The sequence below is a fragment of the Syngnathus leptorhynchus genome, unplaced genomic scaffold (assembly GCF_054491065.1).
Source record: "Syngnathus leptorhynchus isolate UIUO unplaced genomic scaffold, UIUO_Slep HiC_scaffold_157, whole genome shotgun sequence".
Taxonomy (NCBI): domain Eukaryota; kingdom Metazoa; phylum Chordata; class Actinopteri; order Syngnathiformes; family Syngnathidae; genus Syngnathus; species Syngnathus leptorhynchus.
The window spans coordinates 62,674-75,000 of record NW_028232124.1 but is presented as its reverse complement, the minus strand read 5'-3'; positions in this window follow the sequence as shown (position 1 = coordinate 75,000).

The window sequence follows — 12,327 nt, the reverse complement described above, 5'->3', positions numbered from 1 at the left end:
ACCAGAGCTCCATAGCTCCATAGCACCAGAGCTCCATAGCTCCATAGCACCAGAGCTCCATAGCACCAGAGCTCCATAGCTCCATAGCACCAGAGCTCCATAGCTCCATAGCACCAGAGCTCCATAGCTCCATAGCACCAGAGCTCCATAGCTCCATAGCACCAGAGCTCCATAGCTCCATAGCACCAGAGCTCCATAGCTCCATAGCACCAGAGCTCCATAGCTCCATAGCACCAGAGCTCCATAGCTCCATAGCACCAGAGCTCCATAGCTCCATAGCACCAGAGCTCCATAGCTCCATAGCACCAGAGCTCCATAGCTCCATAGCACCAGAGCTCCATAGCTCCATAGCTCCAGCCTGGGTGGCTGGTGGCTCCATAGCTCCATACTTCCATAGCTCCAGTCAGAGAGTGTGCTAAAATTGCACTAAGTGCGAAAGCCCATTCATTTACAACGGCGTGTCCACAAGGCGGCGACATTTCCCCGTTACCGGTGGCTGCGCGGCGGGTGAGTGACAGAGCTTATCCGAGCGGCTGGAACTCTGCGCCGGCGTGGTCGAGCGTGAGGCCTCGGCCCTTTGGCTGCCTGGTACCTAAAACACTTCCATTGATCCAGCCACGGAGGGTGCTGGCTGGTGGCTCCATAGCTCCATAGCTCCATACCTCCAGAGCTCCAGAGCTCCATAGCACCAGAGCTCCATAGCTCCATAGCACCAGAGCTCCATAGCACCAGAGCTCCATAGCTCCATAGCACCAGAGCTCCATAGCTCCATAGCACCAGAGCTCCATAGCTCCATAGCACCAGAGCTCCATAGCTCCATAGCTCCATAGCACCAGAGCTCCATAGCTCCATAGCACCAGAGCTCCATAGCTCCATAGCACCAGAGCTCCATAGCTCCATAGCACCAGAGCTCCATAGCTCCATAGCACCAGAGCTCCATAGCTCCATAGCACCAGAGCTCCATAGCTCCATAGCACCAGAGCTCCATAGCTCCATAGCACCAGAGCTCCATAGCTCCATAGCACCAGAGCTCCATAGCTCCATAGCACCAGAGCTCCATAGCTCCATAGCACCAGAGCTCCATAGCTCCATAGCTCCAGCCTGGGTGGCTGGTGGCTCCATAGCTCCATACTTCCATAGCTCCAGTCAGAGAGTTGGCTAAAATTGCACTAAGTGCGAAAGCCCATTCATTTACAACGGCGTGTCCACAAGGCGGCGACATTTCCCCGTTACCGGTGGCTGCGCGGCGGGTGAGTGACAGAGCTTATCCGAGCGGCTGGAACTCTGCGCCGGCGTGGTCGAGCGTGAGGCCTCGGCCCTTTGGCTGCCTGGTACCTAAAACACTTCCATTGATCCAGCCACGGAGGGTGCTGGCTGGTGGCTCCATAGCTCCATACCTCCAGAGCTCCAGAGCTCCATAGCACCAGAGCTCCATAGCTCCATAGCACCAGAGCTCCATAGCACCAGAGCTCCATAGCTCCATAGCACCAGAGCTCCATAGCTCCATAGCACCAGAGCTCCATAGCTCCATAGCACCAGAGCTCCATAGCACCAGAGCTCCATAGCTCCATAGCACCAGAGCTCCATAGCTCCATAGCACCAGCTCCATAGCTCCATAGCACCAGAGCTCCATAGCTCCATAGCACCAGAGCTCCATAGCTCCATAGCACCAGAGCTCCATAGCTCCATAGCACCAGAGCTCCATAGCTCCATAGCACCAGAGCTCCATAGCTCCATAGCTCCAGGGCTCCATAGCTCCAGGGCTCCAGGGCTCCATAGCTCCAGGGCTCCATAGCTCCAGGGCTCCAGGGCTCCATAGCTCCATACCTCCAGAGCTCCATAGCTCCATACTTCCAGAGCTCCATAGCTCCATAGCACCAGAGCTCCATAGCTCCAGAGCTCCATAGCTCCAGCCTGGGTGGCTGGTGGCTCCATAGCTCCATACTTCCATAGCTCTAAGTCAGAGAGTTGGCGAAAATTGCACTAAGTGCGAAAGCCCATTCATTTACAACGGCGTGTCCACAAGGCGGCGACATTTCCCCGTTACCGGTGGCTGCGCGGCGGGAGAGTGACAGAGCTCATCCGAGCGGCTGGAACTCTGCGCCGGCGTGGTCGAGCGTGAGGCCTCGGCACTTTGGCCGCCTGGTACCTAAACACTTCCATTGATCCAGCCACGGAGGGTGCTGGCTGGTGGCTCCATACCTCCATAGCTCCATACCTCCAGAGCTCCAGAGCTCCATAGCACCAGAGCTCCATAGCTCCATAGCACCAGAGCTCCATAGCACCAGAGCTCCATAGCTCCATAGCACCAGAGCTCCATAGCTCCATAGCACCAGAGCTCCATAGCTCCATAGCACCAGAGCTCCATAGCACCAGAGCTCCATAGCTCCATAGCACCAGAGCTCCATAGCTCCATAGCACCAGCTCCATAGCTCCATAGCACCAGAGCTCCATAGCTCCATAGCACCAGAGCTCCATAGCTCCATAGCACCAGAGCTCCATAGCTCCATAGCACCAGAGCTCCATAGCTCCATAGCACCAGAGCTCCATAGCTCCATAGCTCCAGGGCTCCATAGCTCCAGGGCTCCAGGGCTCCATAGCTCCAGGGCTCCATAGCTCCAGGGCTCCAGGGCTCCATAGCTCCATACCTCCAGAGCTCCATAGCTCCATACTTCCAGAGCTCCATAGCTCCATAGCACCAGAGCTCCAGAGCTCCATAGCTCCATAGCACCAGAGCTCCATAGCACCAGAGCTCCATAGCTCCAGCCTGGGTGGCTGGTGGCTCCATAGCTCCATACTTCCATAGCTCCAGTCAGAGAGTTGGCGAAAATTGCACTAAGTGCGAAAGCCCATTCATTTACAAGGGCGTGTCCACAAGGCGGCGACATTTCCCCGTTACCGGTGGCTGCGCGGCAGGAGAGTGACAGAGCTTATCCGAGCGGCTGGAACTCTGCGCCGGCGTGGTCGAACGGCTGGCCTCGGTAGTTGAGGTACCAGGGGTGGGCCGGGGAGCTCCAGGCGGGTCTTGTGAGAGAGTGAAGCCGAGCGGCTGGAACTCTGGGCCGGCCTGGTCGAGCGGCTGGCCTCGGTAGTTGAGGTACCAGGGGCGGGCTGGGGAGCTCCAGGCGGGGCTTGTGAGAGAGTGAAGCCGAGCGGCTGGAACTCTGGGCCGGCGTGGTTGAGCCACGGAGGGTGCTGGCTGGTGGCTCCATAGCTCCATAGCTCCATAGCTCCATACTTCCATAGCTCCATACTTCCATAGCTCCAGACTTCCATAGCTCCATAGCTCCATAGCTCCATAGCTCCATAGCTCCATAGCACCAGAGCTCCAGAGCTCCATAGCACCAGAGCTCCAGAGCTCCATAGCTCCATAGCTCCATAGCCCCAGAGCTCCATAGCTCCATAGCTCCATAGCTCCAGAGCTCCATACTTCCATAGCTCCAGAGCTCCAGCCTGTCTGGTGGCTCCATAGCTCCATAGCTCCATACTTGCAGCCACGGAGCTGGCGAAAATTGCACTAAGTGCGAAAGCCCATTCATTTACAACGGCGTGTCCACAAGGCGGCGACATTTCCCCGTTACCGGTGGCTGCTTAGCGGGAGAGTGACAGAGCTTATCCGAGCGGCTGGAACTCTGGGCCGGCCTGGTCGAGCGGCTGGCCTCGGTAGTTGAGGTACCAGGGGCGGGCTGGGGAGCTCCAGGCGGGGCTTGTGAGAGAGTGTAGCCGAGCGGCTGGAACTCTGGGCCGGCGTGGTTGAGCAGCATGCCCGCGGAGGTGGCTCTTCCATAGGCACGGAGGGGGCTGGAGCTCCACACTTCCCTAGGCACGGAGGGTGCTGGAGCTCCACACTTCCATAGGCAGGGAGGGTGCTGGAGCTCCACACTTCCATAGGCAGGGAGGGTGCTGGAGCTCCACACTTCCATAGGCAGGGAGGGTGCTGGAGCTCCACACTTCCATAGGCAGGGAGGGTGCTGGAGCTCCACACTTCCATAGGCAGGGAGGGTGCTGGAGCTCCACACTTCCATAGGCAGGGAGGGTGCTGGAGCTCCACACTTCCATAGGCAGGGAGGGTGCTGGAGCTCCACACTTCCATAGGCAGGGAGGGTGCTGGAGCTCCACACTTCCATAGGCAGGGAGGGTGCTGGAGCTCCACACTTCCATAGGCAGGGAGGGTGCTGGAGCTCCACACTTCCATAGGCAGGGAGGGTGCTGGAGCTCCACACTTCCATAGGCAGGGAGGGTGCTGGAGCTCCACACTTCCATAGGCAGGGAGGGTGCTGGAGCTCCACACTTCCATAGGCAGGGAGGGTGCTGGAGCTCCACACTTCCATAGGCAGGGAGGGTGCTGGAGCTCCACACTTCCATAGGCAGGGAGGGTGCTGGAGCTCCACACTTCCGTAGGCAGGGAGGGTGCTGGAGCTCCACACTTCCATAGGCAGGGAGGGTGCTGGAGCTCCACACTTCCATAGGCAGGGAGGGTGCTGGAGCTCCACACTTCCATAGGCAGGGAGGGTGCTGGAGCTCCACACTTCCATAGGCAGGGAGGGTGCTGGAGCTCCACACTTCCATAGGCAGGGAGGGTGCTGGAGCTCCACACTTCCATAGGCAGGGAGGGTGCTGGAGCTCCACACTTCCATAGGCAGGGAGGGTGCTGGAGCTCCACACTTCCATAGGCAGGGAGGGTGCTGGAGCTCCACACTTCCATAGGCAGGGAGGGTGCTGGAGCTCCACACTTCCATAGGCAGGGAGGGTGCTGGAGCTCCACACTTCCGTAGGCAGGGAGGGTGCTGGAGCTCCACACTTCCATAGGCAGGGAGGGTGCTGGAGCTCCACACTTCCATAGGCAGGGAGGGTGCTGGAGCTCCACACTTCCATAGGCAGGGAGGGTGCTGGAGCTCCACACTTCCATAGGCAGGGAGGGTGCTGGAGCTCCACACTTCCATAGGCAGGGAGGGTGCTGGAGCTCCACACTTCCATAGGCAGGGAGGGTGCTGGAGCTCCACACTTCCATAGGCAGGGAGGGTGCTGGAGCTCCACACTTCCATAGGCAGGGAGGGTGCTGGAGCTCCACACTTCCATAGGCAGGGAGGGTGCTGGAGCTCCACACTTCCATAGGCAGGGAGGGTGCTGGAGCTCCACACTTCCATAGGCAGGGAGGGTGCTGGAGCTCCACACTTCCATAGGCAGGGAGGGTGCTGGAGCTCCACACTTCCATAGGCAGGGAGGGTGCTGGAGCTCCACACTTCCATAGGCAGGGAGGGTGCTGGAGCTCCACACTTCCATAGGCAGGGAGGGTGCTGGAGCTCCACACTTCCATAGGCAGGGAGGGTGCTGGAGCTCCACACTTCCATAGGCAGGGAGGGTGCTGGAGCTCCACACTTCCATAGGCAGGGAGGGTGCTGGAGCTCCACACTTCCATAGGCAGGGAGGGTGCTGGAGCTCCACACTTCCATAGGCAGGGAGGGTGCTGGAGCTCCACACTTCCATAGGCAGGGAGGGTGCTGGAGCTCCACACTTCCATAGGCAGGGAGGGTGCTGGAGCTCCACACTTCCATAGGCAGGGAGGGTGCTGGAGCTCCACACTTCCATAGGCAGGGAGGGTGCTGGAGCTCCACACTTCCATAGGCAGGGAGGGTGCTGGAGCTCCACACTTCCATAGGCAGGGAGGGTGCTGGAGCTCCACACTTCCATAGGCAGGGAGGGTGCTGGAGCTCCACATCCACACTTCCAGCCACTGCATGCTGGCACTTCCACCTTGCTTGCTAAGTCGGCGTGATCTTGCCCAAAAAGTCCCTCCTCACCTCCAGCTGGAAGTGGAAAAAAATCCTCCACCTGCTTGGCCGAGGTTCTGGAAGCCAGCAGCTCGCAGAATGTTGCCAAAGTTTCACTGGAAGGAAAAGAAAAGAGAAGACCGAGTGCGCATTTCACCTACCGCCGAATGTCCACAAGAGGGAAGTGTCACTCCGTCGCAGAATCTGCGCCGACGCACTCGGCACCCTTCGAATTTATGGTGCCGGTGCGGGTGTTCTGGGTGCAAAAAGGCCGCCCAAGTGGTAGAAAAAAATCAGACTTCGTCTCTTAGGTCGAAATTAATGCCAAGTTTTGAAATGCGCTGGCAGGGGTGGACCAGGGCCCGTTAGAAGTGCTTAGGCGAGGTCCTGGAAGCCTAACCCGGCGTGATCTTGTGCAAAAAGCCGCTGCTGAGCTCCAGCTGGAAGTGTAAAAAGAACCGGGCTGGATAAAAAAAAGAACCGGGCTGGATCAAAAAAGAACCGGGCGACCCGTTAAAATTGCTTAGCCGAGGTCCTGGAAGCCTAACACGGCGTGATCTTGTGCAAAAAGCCGCTCCCGAGCTCCAGCTGGAAGTGTAAAAAGAACCGGGCTGGATAAAAAAAGAACCGGGCTGGATCAAAAAAGAACCGGGCGACCCGTTAAAATTGCTTAGCCGAGGTCCTGGAAGCCTAACCCGGCGTGATCTTGTGCAAATAGCCGCTGCCGAGCTCCAGCTGGAAGTGTGAAAAGAACCGGGCTGGATAAAAAAAAGAACCGGGCTGGATCAAAAAAGAACCGGGCGACCCGTTAAAATTGCTTAGCCGAGGTCCTGGAAGCCTAACACGGCGTGATCTTGTGCAAAAAACCGCTCCCGAGCTCCAGCTGGAAGTGTAAAAAGAACCGGGCTGGATAAAAAAAGAACCGGGCTGGATCAAAAAAGAACCGGGCGACCCGTTAAAATTGCTTAGCCGAGGTCCTGGAAGCCTAACCCGGCGTGATCTTGTGCAAAAAGCCGCTCCCGAGCTCCAGCTGGAAGTGTAAAAAGAACCGGGCTGGATAAAAAAAGAACCGGGCTGGATCAAAAAAGAACCGGGCGACCCGTTAAAATTGCTTAGCCGAGGTCCTGGAAGCCTAACACGGCGTGTTCTTGTGCAAAAAGCCGCTCCCAAGCTCCAGCTGGAAGTGTAAAAAGAACCGGGCTGGATAAAAAAAAGAACCGGGCTGGATCAAAAAAGAACCGGGCGACCCGTTAAAATTGCTTAGCCGAGGTCCTGGAAGCCTAACACGGCGTGTTCTTGTGCAAAAAGCCGCTCCCGAGCTCCAGCTGGAAGTGTAAAAAGAACCAGGCTGGATAAAAAAAAGAACCGGGCTGGTTCAAAAAAGAACCGGGCAACCCGTTAAAATTGCTTAGCCGAGGTCCTGGAAGCCTAACACGGCGTGATCTTGTGCAAAAAGCCGCTCCCGAGCTCCAGCTGGAAGTGTAAAAAGAACCGGGCTGGATAAAAAAAGAACCGGGCTGGATAAAAAAAAAGAACCGGGCGACCCGTTAAAATTGCTTAGCCGAGGTCCTGGAAGCCTAACACGGCGTGATCTTGTGCAAAAAGCCGCTCCCGAGCTCCAGCTGGAAGTGTAAAAAGAACCAGGCTGGATAAAAAAAAGAACCGGGCTGGATCAAAAAAGAACCGGGCGACCCGTTAAAATTGCTTAGCCGAGGTCCTGGAAGCCTAACACGGCGTGTTCTTGTGCAAAAAGCCGCTCCCGAGCTCCAGCTGGAAGTGTAAAAAGAACCAGGCTGGATAAAAAAAAGAACCGGGCTGGATCAAAAAAGAACCGGGCGACCCGTTAAAATTGCTTAGCCGAGGTCCTGGAAGCCTAACACGGCGTGTTCTTGTGCAAAAAGCCGCTCCCGAGCTCCAGCTGGAAGTGTAAAAAGAACCAGGCTGGATAAAAAAAAGAACCGGGCTGGTTCAAAAAAGAACCGGGCAACCCGTTAAAATTGCTTAGCCGAGGTCCTGGAAGCCTAACACGGCGTGTTCTTGTGCAAAAAGCCGCTCCCGAGCTCCAGCTGGAAGTGTAAAAAGAACCAGGCTGGATAAAAAAAAGAACCGGGCTGGATCAAAAAAGAACCGGGCGACCCGTTAAAATTGCTTAGCCGAGGTCCTGGAAGCCTAACACGGCGTGTTCTTGTGCAAAAAGCCGCTCCCGAGCTCCAGCTGGAAGTGTAAAAAGAACCAGGCTGGATAAAAAAAAGAACCGGGCTGGTTCAAAAAAGAACCGGGCAACCCGTTAAAATTGCTTAGCCGAGGTCCTGGAAGCCTAACACGGCGTGATCTTGTGCAAAAAGCCGCTCCCGAGCTCCAGCTGGAAGTGTAAAAAGAACCGGGCTGGATAAAAAAAGAACCGGGCTGGATAAAAAAAAAGAACCGGGCGACCCGTTAAAATTGCTTAGCCGAGGTCCTGGAAGCCTAACACGGCGTGATCTTGTGCAAAAAGCCGCTCCCGAGCTCCAGCTGGAAGTGTAAAAAGAACCAGGCTGGATAAAAAAAAGAACCGGGCTGGATCAAAAAAGAACCGGGCGACCCGTTAAAATTGCTTAGCCGAGGTCCTGGAAGCCTAACACGGCGTGTTCTTGTGCAAAAAGCCGCTCCCGAGCTCCAGCTGGAAGTGTAAAAAGAACCAGGCTGGATAAAAAAAAGAACCGGGCTGGATCAAAAAAGAACCGGGCGACCCGTTAAAATTGCTTAGCCGAGGTCCTGGAAGCCTAACACGGCGTGTTCTTGTGCAAAAAGCCGCTCCCGAGCTCCAGCTGGAAGTGTAAAAAGAACCAGGCTGGATAAAAAAAAGAACCGGGCTGGATCAAAAAAGAACCGGGCGACCCGTTAAAATTGCTTAGCTGAGGTCCTGGAAGCCTAACACGGCGTGATCTTGTGCAAAAAGCCGCTCCCGAGCTCCAGCTGGAAGTGTAAAAAGAACCGGGCTGGATAAAAAAAAAGAACCGGGCTGGTTCAAAAAAGAACCGGGCAACCCGTTAAAATTGCTTAGCCGAGGTCCTGGAAGCCTAACCCGGCGTGATCTTGCCCGAAAGTCGGCCTCTATACTTCCATTTTAGGTACCAGGGGCTATTAGTGTACTTGGTCCCACTAGTCAGTGTACTCATCCAGTTACCCCCCGTTTTCCAAAACACCATCGGCACGTATAAGGGGGGGACTCTTGAGAGAGATGAGGTATATGGCAGCGCAACACCAATCCGCTCCGCGCTGGTTCCCATGTCGGCTACGGATGAATAAAACCAGCCTGTCCCCCCTGGAGCTCACGAGACACGGAATTTTTTCTAAGTGCCAACGGCTCTTCCGAGCAAACGTGTCCGCTCCGGCTGGTTCCCCCGTCGGCCTCGAATGACGAAAAATGCCGGTCTCCGCCCGGAGCTCATGACAAACGAAAAATTTTCTAAGTGCCAACGGCACTAGCGAGCGAATGTGTCCGCTCGGCGCTGGTTCCCGGGTCGAACCCGGAAGACGAAAAACGCCGCTCTCCGCCCGGAGCTCATGACAAACGAAAAATTTTCTAAGTGCCAACGGCACTAGCGAGCGAATGTGTCCGCTCGGCGCTGGTTCCCGGGTCGAACCCGGAAGACGAAAAACGCCGCTCTCCGCCCGGAGCTCATGACAAACGAAAAATTTTCTAAGTGCCAACGGCACTAGCGAGCGAATGTGTCCGCTCGGCGCTGGTTCCCGGGTCGAACCCGGAAGACGAAAAACGCCGCTCTCCGCCCGGAGCTCATGACAAACGAAAAATTTTCTAAGTGCCAACGGCACTAGCGAGCGAATGTGTCCGCTCGGCGCTGGTTCCCGGGTCGAACCCGGAAGACGAAAAACGCCGCTCTCCGCCCGGAGCTCATTACAAACGAAAAATTTTCTAAGTGCCAACGGCACTAGCGAGCGAATGTGTCCGCTCGGCGCTGGTTCCCGGGTCGAACCCGGAAGACGAAAAACGCCGCTCTCCGCCCGGAGCTCATGACAAACGAAAAATTTTCTAAGTGCCAACGGCACTAGCGAGCGAATGTGTCCGCTCGGCGCTGGTTCCCGGGTCGAACCCGGAAGACGAAAAACGCCGCTCTCCGCCCGGAGCTCATGACAAACGAAAAAACTTTCTAAGTGCCAACGGCACTAGCGAGCGAATGTGTCCGCTCGGCGCTGGTTCCCGGGTCGAACCCGGAAGACAAAAAACGCCGGTCTCCGCCCGGAGCTCATGACAAACGAAAAATTTTCTAAGTGCCAACGGCACTAGCGAGCGAATGTGTCCGCTCGGCGCTGGTTCCCGGGTCGAACCCGGAAGACGAAAAACGCCGCTCTCCGCCCGGAGCTCATGACAAACGAAAAATTTTCTAAGTGCCAACGGCACTTGCGAGCGAATGTGTCCGCTCGGCGCTGGTTCCCGGGTCGGACCCGGAAGACGAAAAACGCCGGTCTCCGCCCGGAGCTCATGACAAACGAAAAATTTTCTAAGTGCCAACGGCACTAGCGAGCGAATGTGTCCGCTCGGCGCTGGTTCCCGGGTCGGACCCGGAAGACGAAAAACGCCGGTCCTCGCCTGGAGGTCCCAGCAAAATCGGCGAAAAAACGACTAAGTGTCAACTTTCGAAAAAACGACTAAGTGCCCACGGCTCTGCGGGGCTTGTGAGTCCGCCCCGCGCCGGTTCGGTGGTCGGCCTCAAAAAGCAAAAAATCAGCCTCTCTCCCTGGAGCTCACCTCGAGGTACCAGGGGGTGAGGTACCCGGGCTAAGGTGCAGTACCTTTTTTGGTCTTCAGGTGCGCCAGAGTACAATGAAATGGTCCCAGTAGTCAGTGTACTCATCGACTTTCCCCCCGTTTTCCAAAGCACCTCGTTTACGAGTATGGAGGAGATGGTGCTGGTCTCCCCACGGCGTCGGACACGCCGTCCTCGACAGCACAAGGTCGGATAGAAGACCTGGAAAGCGCCGTGGCACGCGCTGGAGGTGGGCACTTTGGCGAAAAAACGACTAAGTGTCAACTTTCGAAAAAACGACTAAGTGTCAACTTTCGAAAAAACGGCTAAGTGTCAACTTTCGAAAAAACGACTAAGTGTCACCTCTCTGAAAAAATGGCAAAGTGTCGCCTCTCTGAAATTTTTCTAAGTGCCCACGGCTCTGCGGGCTCGTGCATCCGAGCCGCGCCGGTTCTGCAACCGGCCTAGAATGACGAAAAATAACGGTCTCCTCCTGGAGCTCACAGCCAATTGTGGCGAAAAAGTGGCAAAGTGCCCACGGCTCTGCGGGCTCGTGCATCCGACCCGCGCCGGTTCTGCAGCCGGCCTAGAATGACGAAAAATAACGGTCTCCTCCTGGAGCTCACAGCCAACTTGGCAAAAAGTTTCTAAGTGCCCACGGCCCTGCCGAGCTTTGGCGTCCGCCCAGCGCCGGTTCCGCAGTCGGCCTCCAATGACGAAAAATAACGGTCTCCTCCTGGAGCTCACAGCCAACTTGGCAAAAAGTTTCTAAGTGCCCACGGCCCTGCCGAGCTTTGGCGTCCGCCCAGCGCCGGTTCCGCAGTCGGCCTCGAATGACGAAAAATAACGGTCTCCTCCTGGAGCTCACAGCCAACTTGGCAAAAAGTTTCTAAGTGCCCACGGCCCTGCCGAGCTTTGGCGTCCGCCCAGCGCCGGTTCCGCAGTCGGCCTCGAATGACGAAAAATAACGGTCTCCTCCTGGAGCTCACAGCCAACTTGGCAAAAAGTTTCTAAGTGCCCACGGCCCTGCCGAGCTTTGGCGTCCGCCCAGCGCCGGTTCCGCAGTCGGCCTCGAATGACGAAAAATAACGGTCTCCTCCTGGAGCTCACAGCCAACTTGGCAAAAAGTTTCTAAGTGCCCACGGCCCTGCCGAGCTTTGGCGTCCGCCCAGCGCCGGTTCCGCAGTCGGCCTCGAATGACGAAAAATAACGGTCTCCTCCTGGAGCTCACAGCCAACTTGGCAAAAAGTTTCTAAGTGCCCACGGCCCTGCCGAGCTTTGGCGTCCGCCCAGCGCCGGTTCCGCAGTCGGCCTCGAATGACGAAAAATGACGGTCTCCTCCTGGAGCTCACAGCCAACTTGGCAAAAAGTTTCTAAGTGCCCACGGCCCTGCCGAGCTTTGGCGTCCGCCCAGCGCCGGTTCCGCAGTCGGCCTCGAATGACGAAAAATAACGGTCTCCTCCTGGAGCTCACAGCCAACTTGGCAAAAAGTTTCTAAGTGCCCACGGCCCTGCCGAGCTTTGGCGTCCGCCCAGCGCCGGTTCCGCAGTCGGCCTCGAATGACGAAAAATAACGGTCTCCTCCTGGAGCTCACAGCCAACTTGGCAAAAAGTTTCTAAGTGCCCACGGCCCTGCCGAGCTTTGGCGTCCGCCCAGCGCCGGTTCCGCAGTCGGCCTCGAATGACGAAAAATAACGGTCTCCTCCTGGAGCTCACAGCCAACTTGGCAAAAAGTTTCTAAGTGCCCACGGCCCTGCCGAGCTTTGGCGTCCGCCCAGCGCCGGTTCCGCAGTCGGCCTCGAATGACGA